Source organism: Cornus florida, unplaced genomic scaffold (genome assembly GCF_030987335.1).
Source record: "Cornus florida cultivar Cherokee Brave unplaced genomic scaffold, ASM3098733v1 CherokeeBrave_3.0.0_Hap2_Chr04, whole genome shotgun sequence".
NCBI classification, from domain to species: Eukaryota; Viridiplantae; Streptophyta; class Magnoliopsida; order Cornales; family Cornaceae; genus Cornus; species Cornus florida.
Window position 1 is genome coordinate 76,177,181 of NW_026775574.1, and position 21,342 is coordinate 76,198,522.

The window sequence follows — 21,342 nt, forward strand, 5'->3', positions numbered from 1 at the left end:
GTGCAAAAAAAACGAAGATGCAAAATTAGATTAAAGGTTTGGACTCAAAAAAATATATCTGCCATATGGAATTGATACATATGTCGGTTTGATGGTATATGTCATACTATTTAATTTGATTGAATTGAAATTTTAAATCAAACAGAGAAAAATTCGTTCAATGTTTATTACATATTACCAGTTAAAATGCCTCAAAGTTGTAATATTTACCATTTGCAATTTAAATGTTGTGATACAACACTTCAATATGAATCATTGGCCAATAGCATATTTTGAATAATCATAAATGAATCTATGCAATCGTTTGCTTCACCGACATCATGTCCAACATTGCCGAGTATCAAGTTCAAACTTAGGTTACGTTAACCACAGTGGTAAAGTTAACCAAAGCTAGCACAGGTGGCTGGTTATTTTTGGAATGGCTCTTTTTCCCTCTACAATTGGCTATGGCAGTGATTGCCTTAAAAAATAATAATAATATTGAGGAAATGGAAAAAGAAAACATAAGTATTTTGATCCAGTTTCAATCACTTAAAAGTTACGTTGACCAGGGTCCAATATTGATATATATATATATAAAAAGAAAACATAAGTATATTGATCCAGTTTCAATTACTTAAAAGTTACGTTGACCAAGGTCCAATATAGATATATATCAATATCGGTTGGAAACAAATATATACCGATATTGATATTTTAAACACCTATGAGGCTAAGGAAAAGAAAAAAAAACACAAAAAATGGGCAATGAAATGAAAGGCTCGCTAATAGCGCACCAACATCCAACATTATTGTTTAAAACTTGGATAAATGTTTGGGTAGTAATTTATGTTTGTGTGTGTCGTATCGTGTCGTGTCGATGTAAAAATATTATATTGAATAAAAATTTAAATTCGACTCATTTAATAATTATACTAATAATTTTTTATAATTAACTCAAATATTTAAAATAAGAAAAAAAAAATTCATAACGTGTTGAGTTAAACGGGTTATAAACAAATTACACGGATTGAACCCATCAATCCTAACCAAACACGCTTAAGTAAAACGAATTAATCGTGTCAATATATTTATGACTCGAACCCGTTTAGGATCAATCCAAACTCGCATATATCGTGTTAAGTCATGTCGTAATTTATCACTCCTATATTAACTATCATCACATCTCGTATTTTTTTCGCGAAAAATATTGTTATTGAATATCATGGTTATCACCTATAAAAGACTCTTCGTTCATATCCCAAATTATAGTGAGAGAAAGTAATCTAAACTTAAATTTTGTCAATTTGTCAATCTTACATTCTCCGGTTTGTGCGACATAATTGAATTCTTTAAACCAAAAAACCCATGGCCTTGATAAGTGTCAGCATCTTCTATGTGCATTAACAAGCATAAATCAACGGATTACAAAATGCCACATCATTTATTAATTCAAATATCTAAAATTCCTTAAATGAAACTAACTAGGCTTAACGACGTTTTAATTTGACCACGCCTCAATCTTTCTCCTCCAACTCTTTCTGCATTTTTTCTTTTTTTTCGGAAGTTCAATGTTAATTTCTCTTTCTGCATCTTTTTACACGCCCTATCTAATTCTTTTTTCTCTTTTATCTAAGAACAATTTCTCAGCATATTATCTTTATCTAGTGCTAACTAAATAGGAATTCTCTCTCCTTCAATTTCAGCCTTAATTAGGGTTTTTTTTTTTTCTTTTCTAATCCAACTTGATCAAATTTTTTATCTGCAATATATGTAAAAACAGTTATACACACAAATATAGTTGGGAAGAATGGTTTGTTCTTCCCAATATTCTTCCCAACTATATACTCACGTACAATTGTGTACGATTTATGTGTGCGTGGATATACACAACATATCTACCCAGCAAGCGAACTGAAGTTCAAGATTAAAAAATTGGATAAGAAGTACTTTCAAGATTAAAAAATTGGATAACAGGTCCAACATATCCACACAACGTATAATTGTGTACGATTTATGTGTGCGTGGATATACACAATATGCACTGTAAATACATATACATATATATACATATACATATATATATGCACAAATGTCATAGTTTACGACCTATATGCACAAATGTCATACTACATGAGTGTTTTATGTATTTGAACCCTATATATATATATATATAACTGATTTTTGAACAACTGAGACTGGTTCGACTTCCTTCGTCTGGTCGATATATATATATATATAAATAAATACAATTGTTTCTCTTTCTCTTCTACTTCCCGCCCCTCGCTTCCATTTCTCTCTCTCTCTACAGAAAGTTTTTCCAAGAGAAAAATTCCAGAAATTTTATGCACTCAACTCTTTTTTTAATATATTTTGTTATATTAACTGTCGGACAGTAAAAACATTGAAACAATGAAAAAGATTGACATTGCAACAATTCCATATCTCATCGCCAACATAATGAAAACAAAATTTATTCCCACTTCCCTTTAACATACAGAGTACTACATATAACTTCAACATCAATTCAACATAAAATAAAGTAGATAGTCTTCAGTTGACAGCGAGCGAGAGACCTTACGGATACCAACCGGACCAAAGTGAGGACTTCACAATATAGGCAACAACTGTTCATAGCAAAAACAAGAAAAAATCAGTAAAAGATTGACAGAACAATAACTATTCTGTTGTCTTGGACAGGAAAAAAAAAAAAAAAAAAAAAAAAAAAAAAAAAAAAAAAAAAAAAAAGAGTAAAAAAATTGACATACAAACTCATTTGTTTCTGTACCATATATATGCTGCATATACATAGCACATGCATATATATCATGCATGTATATTTAATTAGAAGTTCTTAAATATACTCAATTACTACGGGTCATTAGATTATCCACCAGATCCGGTGATAGAGTCCATCTAATGGATGATCCAATGACTAATAGTGATTGCGATACAAACCCCAGCTATTCTAGAATTTCTAGTATATATTGAAGCAGCATATACATATGTGTGTGTGTGTGTATTTAATAAGAGAGAGAAAAGTCAGAAGACATTACTGTTTTCTCTATGAACATGCTGCCCCGACTGTCATTCCCCTAAAACATCAGGAGTTTGTACTACATAACCTTTTTTGGATTGAATCTAAGAGAGAAATAAAGAGAGGTAGAAAAACTATAGATAGGTAAAGTGTGTACTTCTCTCAACATACTCATAGAGGAGACCAATTATAAATCTGAACTCTAACCTACACGAGTAATACTAACAATAAAAACACAGATTCGTGGAATAAGCTTATTTTAGTAGACACCCAAATGTATATATAGAAATATGCTTAGTACAACTTATGAATTAAACTAGGGGTTGATGGCGGTTATAGATGAAAATGGCGAGCAGAGAAAGAGCAAAGATGGTCCAGTAAATGAGCTTAAGGCAGAGTGGGAAAGGGATGGTGATGACGAAGAAGGCGGCTATGATCCCAGAGAGAACACCCACATTCTCTAGCACTTGGGCTAGCTCCGGTGACTTGGGATACATGAGCTTTGAGGCCAAGAGTAGAGTGAGTGCAAAAACGATGGCATGAGAGGAAAAGTGGAAGCTTAGAGGGAGTGGCGCGTGATTTTGGTACGCCGGAATTGCAACTGCAGCAGCCCATGAAAGGCAAAATCCAATGACTTTCTCAGCCCAATCAAGATTGTGTGCTCCAGAGGGCTGGAGTTGTTGCTGATCATCACCTATTACAGGAGCTGGTGTTTCCGGGTCAGAAGGAGGAGGAGAAGATAGTGGAGGTTGGGAGTTTGGTGGAAGGGATGTTGGGGATCTTTGCAGGAATTGCTTCAATGAATGGAATTTTTTCTTCATCTCCTCCATTCTCTTACTTTCTCTCACTAGCTATTACTTTCTCTCACTATGCTTTTGGATATGAATGAGTTGGTATTGGGAATGAGTAGAGGTATTGGGTCTTTTATAGAGGTATTCGGTAAGGACAAATCGACATCCTCTGTTTTGAATATACTTCGTGGGGATTGTGGACCACGAAGACTTGGAAGATCTCTTTCCGTTGGCCAAGTTGGGACACAATTCATCTGAAGTGCAATTTTTATGCGGTCTTCACACCTCTACAGTTTTTTTATGAAGTACAGTTTTTGAGGGAGGCTTACTATATTGTGTAATATATTTTAATCGTATATAGATTTATCATTTATAAATTTATCAATTTATCTTTAACTTTTTTACTCTCTGCATATGATTTGAAAATTCTGAAGTGATAATATATTAGACAAGAAATTTCATGACACAATATTGCACAACTCAATAATAAAGACCCATGACACACTGTCTCTTGCTATTCTGATTAATTTTTGAGTCACAAGGCCTGTGACGAAATGCTGTTTTCTCTCCTTTTAATATGATAAATGTAGAGGGGTGGAGTCTCTCAAGTTAAGGAGTTAATTATCATAAAAATAATAATAATAATAATAATTTTGTAAACCTTAAAGTTATTGATGATGATTACCAAATGATTTAAGGTGAAAATAAACATAAAAATTGGTGTTAGAATCATGTATAATTGAGAAACACCTTTCATCTTCACGAGATATAATAATATCAGGAAAAACAAGACTTCGATAGTATTTAATACTTGAGCGGATATAATTACCAATGATCCTGGAAGTCTTCTGTGGGTCCACATCCATTAAGGAAGACAGCAACTTTTGACCCCACGAAAAATATATAAAAAAAATAAGATAATTTTGCACGACGCGAAGTTATATGAACAAAAATTAATGCGGACGAATTTTTTTTTATATTTAGTATGCTTTTTAATAAATAAAATAAAATATTATTATTATTATTATTTAATCAAACAAAAATAGAGTAAGACACAATCTCTTTTTTTAAGATGTCTCATACAATTTTTCTTTTTCATTATCTATTTAATTTTCTTACATCAAATCAAGAGTTAAAAATAATAATAATATTTTTTAATTACAAGATGAGAGTTTGTCCGAGACAAACCTTAGCATTCATATAACATTAAATAAGAATGCTATTTAACACTTGAGCGGATATAGTTACCAATGATCCTGGAAATCTTCAGTGGGTCCACATCCATTAAGGAAGACAGCAACTTTTGAACCTACGAAAAATATATAAAAAAAAAGAAAAATTACATATAAATGGAGTTAAAGTTTCATATTTACTTAGAAACTGAGTCAAAGTTTCATATTTCTCTAAAATGGATTGCTGAGGTGGCACATGATTTTTTACTGTTTAGAAAATTGTGGTGCCTAAAATGCCCTTCCCTAACAAAAAAGTAGTACCTTCAGTTTAAAAAAGTAGTACCTTCGAAGAAAAAGTAGTACCTTCGCGGGTGTTTAAAAAACATGGTACCTGGACACCAAAAAGTAGTACCTTCAGTTCAAAAAAGTAGTACCTTCGAAGAAAAAGTAGTACCTTCGCGGAAGGGTATTTTAGGCACCACAATTTCTAAACAGTAAAAAACCATGTGCCACCTCAGCAATCCATTTTAGAGAAATATGGAACTTTGACTCAGCCTCTAAGTAAATATGGAACTTTGACTCCATTTATATGTAATTTTCCCTAAAAAAAATAAGATAATTTTGCACGACGCGAAGTTATTTGAACAAAAATTAATGCGGACGAATTTTTTTTATAATTAGTATGCTTTTTAATAAATAAAATAAAATATTATTATTATTATTATTTAATCAAACAAAAATAGAGTAAGACACAATCTCTTTTTTTAAGGTGTCTCATAAAATTTTCTTTTTCATTATCTATTTAATTTTCTTACATCAAACCAAGAGTTAAAAATAATAATAATATTTTTTAATTACAAGATGAGAGTTTGTCCGAGACAAACCTTAGCATTCATATAACATTAAAATCTTCCGATTGAAGATGATAAAGTAGGTGGTGTGCATACCATACAATAAATGTTAGACAAACCTTAGCATTCATATCATATTAACATGTTTCAATTCATATAATATACTAATAAAGTATGCCGGCACAGTAAATATAATATAATAAAGTATGTTGCCGTTGCATACTTTATTATATTATGTTTTCTATAAATGGTATCATTACACGGTTTACTTCTGGATTGGGTGGGCTTGACTTTGAAAATTATTTTGTTTCAGTCGGGTCTCTTGCATCATAAGTTTATGTTTGTTTGTTTGTTGGTTTGTTTATTATTATTATTATTACTATTATTTAAGGGGTTGGTTCAAATAGAGAGTTTTGTAGGATTTTTTTAATTTTTAATTTTTATTTTTGACAAAAGCTGAGTAGGAATTAGAGGAGGTTCTTCTTCTGACAACAACAAGACGAGACCTTCAAGCAACAAATCTCTTTACCTCTTCTTTTTTAAGAGAGAGTCGGTGAGTATAGAATTACGTCACGATAACATTATCATATTTAATGACATTCGAATGATATCATTCTGATCCAACTTTTGAATTAATTATCAAGGCAATGTGCAAAAAATTTCTTATGTTAAAATTTATCATTTTTAACTCCAATATTTCAATTCTATGCAAGGAAAATACACCTTTCCAGAATTCACTTAGAAAGAAAAATGGCAGAGAGAGAGAGAGAGAGAGTAGATGGTTAAGGATAATTTCCAAGAAGCCATCCTGGCCCACAATATCTAATTTTTAAAAATGAAATTAAAAAGTAGGTCACTGTCTCCAATTTTTTATACACAAACTGAACGTCGTTCACACTCTGCAAGTGGGCAGTCGTGTACTTGACATAAAAGTGGCGAGGACTCGATACCTATTCATCCAATATAAAGAGTAGATTTTCAGAACAAGGGATTGGTCTGACGTGGAATCTCTGGTGCTCATAAATTATTGTAATAATTTTTTAATGTAGTTTACTGTATAAATTATTGTAATAATGTTTGGATATCTTCCTTTAGTGATTTTAAATAATTTAAAATTATTTTTTGGTTTTTAGAAATAATTTTGAATTCACTATTTATCTCTTTAATAACAGAAATTATTATTTTATTATCTAAATTTCTAGGAGTTGAATTATGATCAACTTGTGTTTTAATATAATTTAGATTTTCTCCATGTTCAAGTAAAGAGTCAATAGTATTGAATTCAGTTCTATTCATAAAATTATTTAAAACTTTTATCTCTTGGCTTTTAAAATATTTTGAATAAGGATAGTTTTAGATTTAAAATTTTCTATTCGTCGTTACAAACTATTGTTTAGTTAATAGTTTCAAGGATTTATAAAAGTTGCTTATAGACAAATTATGCAGAAATGAAACTTTTAAAGTTAAATTTATAATTTTATCTAAGATTTGTGGTAGATCTGCAAATATCTAATAGACTAGCTGTGCTCCACTTGTCCTGGTTGTTTTTTATCTGATTGGTTATGTGATACCAAGTCAGCAGAGTGACATGGAATCACCGTTGCTGCCAATATTTTTAACTTTTATTTTTTATCAACTTTTGCATGTTCCTCACACCCACACACAAACACAAAGTATTTTTGTTACATTAGTCTTGTCTCTTGAGTCTGTCATATTGTTGACCAAATTAGTTAAGAGCATGTTTGTCATCAAAACAGATTGGTTTCGTAATTGCTTTTGTAATTTGTTTCGCTTGCTCTTCCAATCTTTTTCACCTCTTTCTTTACTTTCTTTTTGTGCAGTATAATACTTTGAGTTAATTACCCAAAAAAAAAAAAAAACAAAAAAAGGTATAACACTTTGGGTTTAATTTTAAATTTTTTATTCTTATATAAATTTTAAAGTTTATCTTGTTGACGATAAGAGCCCTATCTATTTTGTCAATAAAATCACAAGAATAATGATTTTATGAAAAGAACAAAAAAGAGAGAAGAAAAAAGAAGGTATCATATATTACCATACCACGGTATGATTTAGCTTAAAATATCTACAAATTCTAAATTTTGAAAGAGAGATATGTAACAAACATCATGTAATCGAATTAGTGTTAATGAGTATTTTTCAATGTTACCAAATATCAATAATTTGAAGTAAAAATTAGAATAAAAAAAGAATAGTGAGCCAATAATTGACAGTACTTGATCTCATTCGGGATTTCTAGAAAATCGGGTGGAAGACAATGGAGAGTATCCATCCATAGTCTCCTAGCTTCTCCTTCTTTGATTATCTTTATTAATTTATAAAGATCGAGCTTCAAACACTTAATGAATTGAAGAACATAACATCATGATTCCTTTTTTAACGAAAAAATACACGCAGAGGAAGACTTATGACCAAGATTTCTTTTGATATATACTCTTTCTATTTTATTAGTAAAGTTGTGAAACTTTAGCCCTTTAGGCAAGCAAAAAATGAAAAGAAATTACTAAAAAATTTTTTGAAAAAAATACATTTATGATATAAAAAATATATATATATTACATTATGATATTACAAAATAATTGATTATAATATTCTTTTAAAATTTTTTTTTTTAAACAAAAGAAAAATAGAGTGCAATGCACAAATGGAGAGTGCAAATACACCTCCTTTTTTTAAAAAAAATATCAATTAATAATTGATCATTGTGACACAATTATAACAAAACAAAGCATTTAAATAATGGGACTTCGAAATTTCAGCAACATGAAAGGAGGAAGGAAACTTCAGAGTTGCTTCGCACCGCAGTTACGCGAGAGCTGGTATCCTATGTGCCCCACCCCACGGCTCTTGTTCCTGTACTCGCAATTTTCCTCTTTTAGATGTTTTGTTCTGATCAAGTGGACAAGTTCGTATAACCCAGGTTATCTATTTAATTTAGAGAGTTATCAGCATTTCCAAGGCATTTTATGCACTAATTAAGTGACATGGTGTGTTGGAATTATGCGATATTATTGGGCAATATATAGTCATATGATATGCAAATTGTTTGAAGAAGTCTAAATGAGTTCCATATCAAATCATATCCAACCCAAGCACTCAAAATTAGTTCCATTTTCAACCGATTAAGTTCACAAAAATCTCTCATGTAAAACCAATTTTACTTCAAGGAATAAAATTAAATTCTCTTATTCTATATTTCACCCAGAGCATAATAGACACACAACACACATCTATTATATATTGCACTCAACTCATTTTTCTCTCTAAAATTCACTCACTCTCGATTAAGATTGCAAGTTGTGTTGCCCAACCCAACTTCAACCCAAACTTGGGTTGGGTTGGGCCAGCTTGAATATTTGTGTTGCCCAACCCAACCTCAACCCAAACTTGGGTTGGGTTGGGCCAGCTTGAATATTTTGGGCTGGTTTCATAGGTCAATTTTTTTTTTTTTTTTTTTTTTTTTTTTCCCAAATATGCAAATTACATTTTTTTTTTTTCATGTTTGTAAACATCAAAATTTTTTAGAAAATTTTATTTTTAAAACATCAATATTTTGGACGGCTCGGCCGGATATCACGGGTTATTTTTTGTACAAATATACAAATTACATTTTTCATTTCCAAGTTTGTAAGCATCAATATTTTTGGCAGGTCGGTCGGGTTTCACGGGTCAAGTGGTTTTTTTTTTTTTTTCTTTTTTTAAATATGCAAATTACATTTTCCTTTCTCATGTTTGTAAACATCAAAATTTTTAAGAAAATTTTATTTTTAAAATATCAATATTTTGGGCGAGTCGATCAGGTTACATGGGTCATTTTTTTTTTTTTTTTTTTTTTTTTTTTTACAAATATTCAAATTACATTTTCCTTTCCCAAGTTTGTAAACATTAAATTTTTTATTTTTTAAACATCAATATTTTGGACAGGTTAGTCGGGTATCACGGGTCAAATATATATATATATATATATATATTTTTCAAATATTCAAATTATATTTTCCTTTTCTATGTTTGTAAACATCAAAGTTTTCAAGAAAATTTTATTTTTAAAACATCAATATTTTGGGTAAGTTGGTTGGGTTTCTCGGGTCAATTTTTTTAAAAAAAAAAATTTATTTTTTAAACATCAATATTTTGGGTGGATCGCTCAGGTTTCACTGGTCAAAAATTTTTTTTTTTTCAAATATGCAAATTATATTTTCTTTTTCCATGTTTATAAATATCAAAAATTTTAAGAAAATTTTATTTTTAAAACATCAATATTTCTTCTCTTTCCTTCACTTCTCTCTCTCTAAAACGAGTCGATAAATATTGCTAAGTTTGAGATTATTATTTTTATTTGTTATTAAATAAAATTTTAAAACCTTTCGGGAAAAAAATAATTAAAAATAATAATAATAATAATTAATGGGTCTACGGGTCATAACGGGTTGACCCTATACATTTTCAACCCGCCCATTTTTAACCCGTTCTGAACGGGTTAAATATGGGTCTTGACCCATGTTTGACTTGCCCACTTTCAACCCAACCCAAACCCGGCCCAACCCGCCCATTCACCACCCCTAGAGGATACCCAAAAAAAAAAGTTCAATGAAATGAAAGGCTCGTACGGCTAACCAACATCTAAGATCATTGTTTAAAACTTGGATTAACGCATACTATTTAACACATCATCACGCCTCATCTTTTTTGGGGAAAAATCTTTTTCTGATATTCAACGGCTTGACATAATGTTGCATTTGGTGTGCAGGAATGGAATGCAAGTGAGAATGGAATGAGAATAAGAATAGAATGGTCATTCTCATTCTATTGTTTGATTATAAATATAAAATGTGTAAAAATAAAATGATAATAACCATTCTAGTGTTTGGTTGTACCAATTTAAAATTTAGAATGGAATAAATTTCAATTTGAGTTCTCCAAAATATCCCTCTCTGTAACAAATATATTAAATTAATAAAATGGCATTCTTTCATAATTTTTAAAAAAATAAATGGTGGCAGTGGCGGTGGTGGAGACGATGGTGTTGGAGGCGGAAAGCGGTAATGGTGTAGGTGGTGGTATTGGAAGGTGGCGATGGTGGCAATGGTGGAAGGCGACGGTGGTGTTGGTGGAAGGCGATGGCAGTAATGTGGTGGTGGTGGTGGTGGTGGTGGAAGGCAGTGGAAGAGGTGGTGGTGGTGTTAAGGCAATGGAGGTGGTGTAGGGCAGTGGTAATAACGGTCGTGGAAGGCGGCGACGATGGTGGTAGTAATGGTGAAAGGCAATGGCAGTGGCAGTGGTGGAAGGCAGTGACGGTGGTAGTAGTGGTGAAAGGCGGTGGCGGTGGTGGAAGACAGTGGCGGTGGTAGTAGTGGTGAAAGGCGGTAGCGGTGGTGAAAGGCAGTGACGGTGGTGGCGGTGGCAGTGGTGGAGGTGGTAGTGGTAGAAAGCGGTGACGATGGTGAAGGTTGTAGTAGTGGAAGGTAGTGGTGGTGGTGTAAGGAGGTGGTGATGGAAGGTAGGGCTGCAAATGAATCGAGCTATTCATAAATAGCTCGGGCTCGGTTCGTTAAAGGCTCGGCTCGGGCTCGTTCGTTAAGAAAACGAGCCGAGCTCGAGCCCAATTTTTAAGCTCGTTTAGTAAATGAGCCAAGCTTGAGCAACATTGGGCTCGGCTCGCATAGGCTCGTGAACATGAGCTCGTTTAGGCTCGTTAATGTTCGTGAACAAAGCTCGTATAAGGCTCGTTATATATATATGATTTTATTATAGCATAAGTACCCAAAATAAAAAATAATAATAATAAAAAAGAATAAATTACAAACCTATTTCACACCTGTAAATTTATCATTGGAAATCTTATCTCTTGAAAATCTCCTTGCGTTTTCTGGTATTGACATGAAGCCTCTTATCTTATGATTCTTATCTATTGACTCTATTACCAAGACTCTATCTCCTAAAATCAAATTATTTTATTCATTTTTTACAAAGGTGAAGAAGCTAATATATCTTTCATCAAAGACTCCACAAGTGTCCAACGTAGACGATTTATTTTCTGGAGTGAGGGTTAAGTGATTCATCTTCTTCGCCTCTTCTTGTAAAGTCCCTTGGGGCCAATCGGTTGTGAGGGTTAAGTGATTCGTCTTTTGGACTGAGGGTTCCATTCAGATTCATCTTCTTCGCCTCTTCTTCTAAAGTCCCTTGTAAAGTCCCTTGGGGCCACTCGGTTGTGTTACCATCATTAGTTATTGCTTTGATTTAATCATTGTGTAGATTCATACCATCATTAGTTTGCACGACTTCGAAGCTGTGCTGTTGGTAACCATGGATTCTCGGAATAACTAAATAGGAAAGTCTGCAATGTATGATTGAAACTGCTGCTCTATGTTATCATGTGCTTGCAGGTCCCTAATTGCTTTGATTTTTTTTTTTTTGGTTTTTCCCCATCAGTAAAATTCTACAAGTCTCTTCCTTTAGATGTCATTTTAAGCTTTTTGTTGCAATGGAAATGGTGCACGGCAGGACATGGCATTCCTTCCATGAGATGATTCCCTTCAGACTACAATGAAAGGAATGTGTCCCGAGTCTTTCTTTCTAATTGGCAAATCCTAAGTAAATAAATAAATATTAATTCTGAGTTTGAGTTTTATTTATTTTGTTAAATGAGCCGAGCCCGAGTTCAAATTTTTGAGCTCGTCATGAGCCGAGCCCAAGCCCGAGCACACCCTGTAAACAAACGAGCCGAGCCCGAGCATATCCAAGCTCGGCTCAGCTCAGCTCGGCTCGACTCATTTGCAGCCCTAATGGAAGGTGGTAGTGGTGGAAGGCAATGGCGGTGGTGAAATGAGGTGGTGGTAAAGGTGGAAGGCAGTGGCGGTGGAAGGTGGTGGCGGTGGTGGTGGTGGCGTGGTAAAGGTAGCGGCGTGGTGAAAGGCGGTGGCGATAATGGTGGAAAGCGATGGGTAGTGGTGAAAGGCGGAAGTGGTTGTGTGCAAGGTAGTGATGATTTTTAGACTTGAAACATTAGGATTTTTTGGGAAGTTGATTTTAAAAAAAAATTTACTTGAGAATAAAATGATCATTCTATAGGTCTAGTTGTGGAATGAATTTTCATTATCAGGAATGGATTGAAATAACCATTCTCACTTTTAATTGCATACCAAACAAAAAAATAGTTGGAATGGACATTCAATTCCATTTCATTTTTGTACACCGAAAGCCACATAAAAGTCTTGTCCCTTATATTATTATTATATTTCGTGAAAGGCATAATTCATATTCAATTACATAATCGAATTCTTTAAACCAAAAAAACCCAAGTGGTGTGTTCTTATTGGAATTTCCCTCCACATGTGGGCTATGGCAGGCCTTGACATAAAAGTCTTGTCCCTAGAATGGCTCTTTATTTTTTTAACCAAAGCTATTGTGAGATTAGAATCACCTTGTCCCTGACCCAGATATTTCGTCAGAGGTTTACTCATACCCAAGCCAATCACAAGTACAGAGGACATGTGGACTACCTACTTTTCCCAAGAAGACATGCTTATTTTTCCTGGGAATGGCTACTGTGAGATTCAGATGAAGAGGACAGGTGGACTACCTACTTTTCCCAAGACGACATGCTTATTTTTCCTGGGAATGGCTACTGTGAGATTGGAGGTGATTCACCTCCTGTGAGACTAGAATCACCTTGTCCCTAATACAGTATTTCGTCAAAGGTAACTCATACCCAAGCCACTCAGATAAAGACAAGTGGACCCAATACCAACTTTTCCCAAGAGGACATGTTTATTTTCCTGAGAATGGCTACTGTGAGATTGGAGGTGATTCTTCACCTTCTCTGTGAGACTAGAATCACCTCCGAGAGGACATGTTTATTTTTGGACTCCCTCCCAAAAAGACTAGAATCACCCTACTTTCCGAGAGGACATGGACCCTCCCCTCTTTTTGGGACGTATATTTAAGTTGGCTGCTGCTTTGGCTTTTCTCAGTTTTCTCTCTCTTGTAAACTCTCTCTCAGTTTTTATAGTGAGAAAAAGTAGAGAGAATGGAGGAGATGAAAAAAAAAGTTTCAGTCATTTAAGCAATTCTTACAAAGATTCCTTACACCAAACCCCCAACCTCCACTATCTTCTCCTCCTCCTCCTCGTTCAGACCAGGAAACACTCCTGTAATAGGTGAGGATTAGCACCATCAGCAACAATCCCAGCCCTCTCGAGCACACAATGTTGACTGGGCTGACAAAGTCATTGGATTTTGCCTTTCATGGGCTGCTGTAATAGCAAATCTGTTGCTCCAAAATCACACGACTGTAGTAGTACTCCCTCTAAGCTTCCAATTTTCCTCTCGTGGCATTGTTTTTTCACTCACTCTACTCATGGCATCAAAGCTCGTGTATCCCAATGTAATACCCCTAATTTTAAAAGGACAGTTCTGGAATTTAATTATTGTATTTAATTGCATTTTATTTTATTATGTGTCATTTTATTGGATTATTTGTTTGATAATTGATTATCTGCTTGTTTGTCCTTCTATTTGAATTAATTGTTTTCTTTTATTAATATTATTATTTTTGTTATTGGATTATTTTGAATTGGGTTAAGTTAAATGTTAATTTATTTTAGATTAGGATTATATTTCTGTGGAAGTTATTTAAACGTTAAATTATATAATTAAGTTGATTTACGTATATGTCAGTTAGGGTTAGAGTTACTGTAGCCGACCTAGGTTGTATTAAGTCGCCGGGTATTGTAACTTGGACAATTGCATGGGCCGACTAAGGGTTTGCATTAGGGCTCTAGCTATATACGGATTAGGGTTGGAGAATCAAGCCTATAAATATATTTCTTCATGTGGGTTTAGGGTTTAGCAAACAAACATCACACAACCTGCATTCACGTATCAGGTTTTCAGAAAGGGAAAAACAGAAAGTTGTAAAGAGTTTCAGAGAGAACCTTTGGGGATTGAAGGAAGAATTCAAGGAGAAGGTTGGGGATTGAATTAGGAGCAGCAGAGGGAGTTAAGACAACCATCGTTGCCGGAGTTGACAGAGGTCTGCAGTTCCACAGTCTGAAACTGAAGGCAAGTTCTGTTTCCACTCTATCTCTTTAATCTGTGTTCTGTACAGGCTTAGAAAGACTCTAAGGATTAAACCAAGATTAAAAACAGATTAATGATTAAATTTATCTTGTATGCATGTTCAAACGGAAATAACTCTCGTGAATCAAACTGTGCAAATTTTTAAAAAACTGTGAACTGATGCATGCTGTGTCTTAGGTTCAAGCTTGGTTAATTGGGATTATTGATGCATGTTGGGGGGTTTCTCATATAATCTAGGATAGTGTATAAACACTGGAACAAGGTTTTAAAATACTAAATAGGTTTTGAACTTAGCCGGAGGCGAGGAAGACAACCAGAGAATGAATTACGGCTCTCAAAGGAGGAAAGCCGGCTCACCAAAGGAGGGAGCCGGCTCTAGGGGGTGTGAAAGCCGGCTCCACAAGGGATTGGAGCCGGCTCCACAAGGGTAGAACCGGCTCCAATAAGGGAGGAGCCGGCTCCACTAAGAAGGGAGGCGGCTCCAATATTCTGGAGGCGGCTCCAGCTTCTTTTCTTGCTTCTACGTGATTTTGGGTTGTTTCTGGACCTATGGGAAGATGACTGGGTTGTTTCAGTGGGTAAAATTGGGTTGTATAATAGTTCCAGAGATGTAAAAATGGTTGGGAGTATTGTTAATGGTATTGTGTTGAACCTTGAAGCAACCTAAGGTTAAACGAAGAAACTGCATATGTGAAGTTGTCTTTGAAATCTTTGTAAACTGTTTACTGCTTTGAGCAAAGTTTTGGGTTCTTTTGCATGTTTAAATTTATCAAACATGTTCAACTATGTTATAAGCATATGTTTATCTATCTAGAAGATTAAGTATGCTTAAATGGAATTAATGGATGTTTTAAATTTATCAACTATTGCATCAGATATGGTTGTGCAGGAGGAGTGGTAGGTTTCAGTCTTACTTAATAAAATGGGACTGGAAAGGGATTTCTAAACCTTATGTAGGATGATTAATATGTTGTACAAAACAATTTAAGAAAACCCAAAAAAAAAATTGTTGTGACCTCCGATCTGCGACCTGAAAAAGTTTCTTGAGGAGATCGAACCCAACTATCCACACAGAGAGGGACGAGATGGAGATGGAGAATAGAAGATAAGGATGAGTTATAAAGGAAAATAGTGGATCCAGCCTTACACAGAGCGGAACTCGACAGAAGGAAGAAATCAGATCTGCAGACGAGGATCGAAGCTGATCAGAAGGTGTGGTTCACGATCGCCTATTTCGCCCTCTACTCTCTCCCTCCGTGGAGCGAATTTGAAAACTTTGAAGTGGAAATATATAAGGCTAAGACAAGGGTTTGGTGTTCATTTTACGCCCTCATGGACAAGTTTACCCTTCTCTTATTTTATAATTTATTATTTTATATTTTAAGTGGGTTATAAATAGGTTAGGCCGCATAAGTGTTGACACGATCCATTTAACCCGTTTACTTAAATGGGTTACGTGAATTAAACTCAAACTCAATATAATTTTACGTATTTAATCGTGTCGACTCGTTTACAATTCAAACCCATTTATACCAAACCCAAACTCGCATAAATCGTGTCGAGTTCGTGTTGTGAGCATTTTCATATATATAATATATGTAGATTATATATATATATATATATATATATATATATATATATATATATATATATATAGCAAAGATAAGTATATATTTGTTTAATGTAATAATTTATGATATTTGGTCGGTTTACATTTTTAAGAAGCACACACTAGCATTACAGAGGCAAAAAACCAAGCTAAATAAAAGCATACAAATCATGAAACAAAATAAGAAAAATGAAGATGTCGGGAATTTTCCTTAGTAGGGGTTGTCAGGAGTAACCAGAGAGCTTTTATGCTTGTTAGTGGCATTTAATATTGCACGTTATCACCAACGAGCAATCAAACCCAAACAGCGCACTGAGTCATTCAAAAGTCCCGAATGCCTATCACCAACGAGCAATCAAAGCCTCTCAACATATAAAACTTTATTTATCTTAGAATAAGAAGGAGAGAAAGACATAACAAACATCTTTAGTCGTTTTGGAATGTCCCGAACCTCAATCAAGGTACCTTTCAAGTAATATATAAAGATTGAATTTTTGAAATAAAGAGAATTTTAAGTTAAATTTATTCGAGTTCCTTGTTATCATGTCTTGTCCAATTTTGTCACCCCTATAATATATACTAGATATTATATTACAAGGACACTTTAATCATTATATTATTTAATTTTGCACAAATTAAAAAATATAACAGAATTTTATGAACAACAGGGAATTAAAACAAATTTTTTGCACTTCACTCGTTTAAAAATGTGAAAATCAAATCACGTAAATAATGGAACTCAGAAATTTCAGCAATATGAAAGGAGGAAACATTACGGTTGCTTCGCACCGCGCTCCATTACGCGTAAAAAAGAGCTGGTATCCTATGTGCCCCACCCCACATTACGGTTCCTGTACTCGCAATTTTCCTCTTTAAGTTGTTCTGATCAAGTGGACACAAATTAAATAATATAACAGGATTTTATGGACAACAGGGAATTAAAACAAATTTTTTGCACTTCACGTTTAAAAATGTGAAATTCAAATCACGTAAATAATGGAACTTAGAAATTTCAGCAATATGAAAGGAGGAAACATCACAGTTGCTTCGCACCGCACTCCATTACGCGTAAAAAAGAGCTGGTATCCTATGTGCCCCACCCCACAGCTCTTGTTCCTGTACTCGCAATTTTCCTCAAAGTTAGTATAATTTTTGTTTATCTGATTATGATTTCTTCTTGTTGCTTGCTAAATTTGTTAGTAATCAAAGTGTGTTTACTCGATTGTATTGTGCGTTAATAATTGGTACAAGTCAACATTCTATCTGTTGGTTTATTTTTGGAAGGTATTCTATGGGGGGTTAATTTGCTAATATCCAATACTCTCCGTGGCATAAATATCACTTCTTTAGGAATCAATTTTAAGTTTTTTTTTTTTGAAAAAAAACAAAACATGAGTCTCCTTGCTTTTGTTGAAACTGCATTTTACCTCCACACGGGGAGGTGGTTTTTCAATTTATGGGAAAGCAATTTCCTTCTTTTTGTCCCCAGTTTTCTCATATGTACTTTTTTCTTTTTTTCTTTTTTTTTTTTCATTTTTCGAATTTATTTTTCTTTTAATTTAATTGTACATCAAGTAAATAAGTTGAGCATTGTAAATAACACTGAGAATAAAATTTGCAAATAACTGGCAAGTACTTGTCATAAATGTAACTTGGAGCATATGCAATGATATTATTAGGCAATATATAATTATATGATATGCAAATTGTTTGAAGAAGTCTAAATGAGTTCCATATCAAATCATATCCAACCCAAGTACTCAACATTATTTCGATTTTCAACCAATTACAAAAATCTGTCATGTAAAACCAATTTCACTTCAAGGAATAAAATTAAATTCTCTTATTCTATATAGTTGTTCTTGTACATGGCACTCAATTTTCAACTCTTTTAACTTTATACTTTCGATTAAAAATTCACATAGTAAAATAAAAAAACAAAACTTTTTAAGTTTGTTTGTTTATTTATTTTTAAATTGTGTAAAAAGCTAACTTAGTTGACCCAAGAAGTGCAATGAGCTCAGTCATTCATACACTAATTTTAAGTCTGAAATTTTTATCTATAAAATTTTGAACCCCAACTCATATTTGATTTTGGTTCAAAAAATAAGGTAGGTAAAGTAGAAGTCAAAATTAATTTTATATTCTTTAAGATCAGAGAAAACGAGAGAAAATTAGAGGAAGCAGAGGAAGATGAAGATCTAAAAAACTAATTTTGATTTTGATTTTTTATCAAAAGGGAAAGCTAAATACGAAAATAATTAAATATTAGACATGATATATTGTATAATTTAGGATAAAATGCAAGAAATTCTCCTGAACTACTAAAAAAAAAAATGAACTATGTTTTTTTTGCATTTAACCTTACCAGGTTTACTTCTGATGCTAAAAAATGTAAAAGACCAATTTACCCTTATAAAAAACTACACCGTTTTAAACTTATACCTTAAGGGTATGTTTGGTACGGTGGATTTGAAGGAGGAGGATAATATTAGTTATGAGGGAAATGGAAGGGAAGGATAGTTTTAACCCCTATCGTGTTTGGTTGGTTAATGAAGGAAAAGAAAGGGAAGTATAATAATCATATTTGGGAAAAGAAAGGAAAGGAAAGTATTTTAATAAATTGACTATTATACCCTTTTATATTTTGAAATATATATATATATATATATAGTATCCTGTACCTGCACAAGAAAAGAAAAGAACAGAAAAAAAAAAAATTACGGCAAATCATTTCAGCAAAAAAAAATTACGGCAAATCATTTCAGCCTCCCCATTCTCTATTATATATACCCTTATATATATATATATATATATATATATATATATATATATATATAGTATCCTGTACCTGCACAAGAAAAGAAAAGAAAGAAAAAAAAATTAGGGCAAATCATTTCAGCCTCGCACAAGAAAAGAAAATAAAGAAAAAAAAAAATTAGGGCAAATCATTTCAGCCTCCCCATTCTCTATCATATATATATATATATATATATATATGTATATATTCTCCTATATCAGCAGCTGGCCCATAAAAAGAGAAAAGAAAAGAAAAATTTAGGGCAAATCATTTCAGCCCAATATCGCCTCCATCTCTATTATCAGTCTCAACCCTGAACTTGCCTCTCTCTCTCTCTCCTCTCTCTCTCTCCACTACAAGATTCAGAAGTTCAAAACCCAAACCCATATATTTCAGTTTATCTTTATGCAAGAATCAAAAATTCAAAACCCGTATCAGTATATCATTTCAGATTGTTCAGAAAATGAAAACCCATATCTTTCAGTTTCCATTGCCGTTGTTCCAGTTTGGGTTCGCCGTTAGCAAGCTTCTTGCCCACCGTCTCTCCATTCTTTCTGCAACTGCTACCTTGTATGTAACTTGTATGCATATTATTTTAAGGGTAAAATTGACATCACAAATATTACATCAACCATTTCTTTCCATTTCCTCCCAAATGGAAGGATAAGTAAATCACTGTACAAGGCTATAATCCTCCAAACCCTTTCCTCTCCTTTCCTTTCTTTCAAATATAGTTTTTAGAGTAACCCTCCGTCAGCTTCCCTACCCTCCCCTTTCCTCCCATTTCCACGGTACCAAACTGTGCCTATGTGTTACAATCTACTTTACTTAATTACCTTAAGTGTTACAGTCTACTTTACTTAATTTATATTGTTCACCTAACCACAAACGTAACTAATAAAATAGAGAGAGAGAGAGAAATGCGTAGAGAGAGAAAGAAGGGACCAGAGAGAGACCTCAAGAAAAGGTGTCCATGGCAGGAGAAAAAGAACCACAAAGAAGCAACATCTAAGAGAGACCATCATCATCTTCCATGGAACCTGCTCAAATCCATACTCACTTTGGTACGAATCAGCCTCTTCAATCACATCATCTTCTTTTTCTAGGTTGCCGACGTTGTACGCCTCCGTTTTGAATTTTGGAGTGATCAAGTGGTGGATGGCGTCGCCATAGTAGAAACATCTGGATTTCTTTTTCGGTTGGGTATAGCTGTTCAGTCTTCTCCGTGGGTGCCCAATCTCTTCATAACTCCATTAAGAGACCTAACAAAGTGGGTCTTCCTCTTGTGCCCATCACTGCCACCACAATCCTTTTCACCTAACTCTGAAATTGACCACTCAGTTTCAGTTAATCCATTCGCAACCACAATATCTCTTATTCTTGCTGCCCTGTAATTAGACTCGAACTGAGTAATTAGGAAAGGGAATTTCACACTACTCGATTTCTCAGTTCTCTCTCTTCGATTGATTGATTATTCCTTAGCAATCACAAGTATGTCCAATATATATATATATATATATATATATAAACAGAGGGAGAATGAGAGAGATAAGCAATATATATAGATCTCTATAGACAGGGTGAGAGATAGGTTCAGTTTGCCCTGTCGAAACAATATGTGTGTGTGTGTATATATATATATGGATTCAGTTTGGCCAACAAGGTTCAATTCGAATGGTGGGAAAAAATGGAGTTCCCGTTAATCAATTGAGCTCCTAACTCTGCCACGACGTGAGTTGGTTTTTGTGTGTTGTTTCTGTCAGCAAGATTTTTTAATTCATTAAAAATATGCCAAGAAGAGGATGAACAATGTTTTATCTCTCTCCCCCTCTTTCTCTATGTATTTATCCCTGTAGATATAAGGATATGGGTGTGTTTGGATGTATAGATATAAGGGATAAGAGTGTGTGTTTGGATGTAATATTAAGTTAAAGGTGTTTGGGTGTTGTGGATATAATAATGGGTTAATGGAGTTTTTCCAGCAGATGAGGGTATTATAGTCTT

General features: G+C 33.6%; 1 long non-coding RNA gene across 1 annotated transcript; it reads right to left on the reverse strand.

The window, feature by feature from the left end:
* Nucleotides 1-18,357: 18,357 nt before the first annotated feature.
* Nucleotides 18,358-21,135, reverse strand: LOC132303566 (uncharacterized). The gene is made up of 2 exons (XR_009481284.1): nt 20,295-21,135; nt 18,358-19,389 (listed from the first exon to the last, which is right to left on the reverse strand). It is a non-coding gene; the product is annotated as an uncharacterized LOC132303566 (long non-coding RNA).
* Nucleotides 21,136-21,342: the final 207 nt, after the last annotated feature.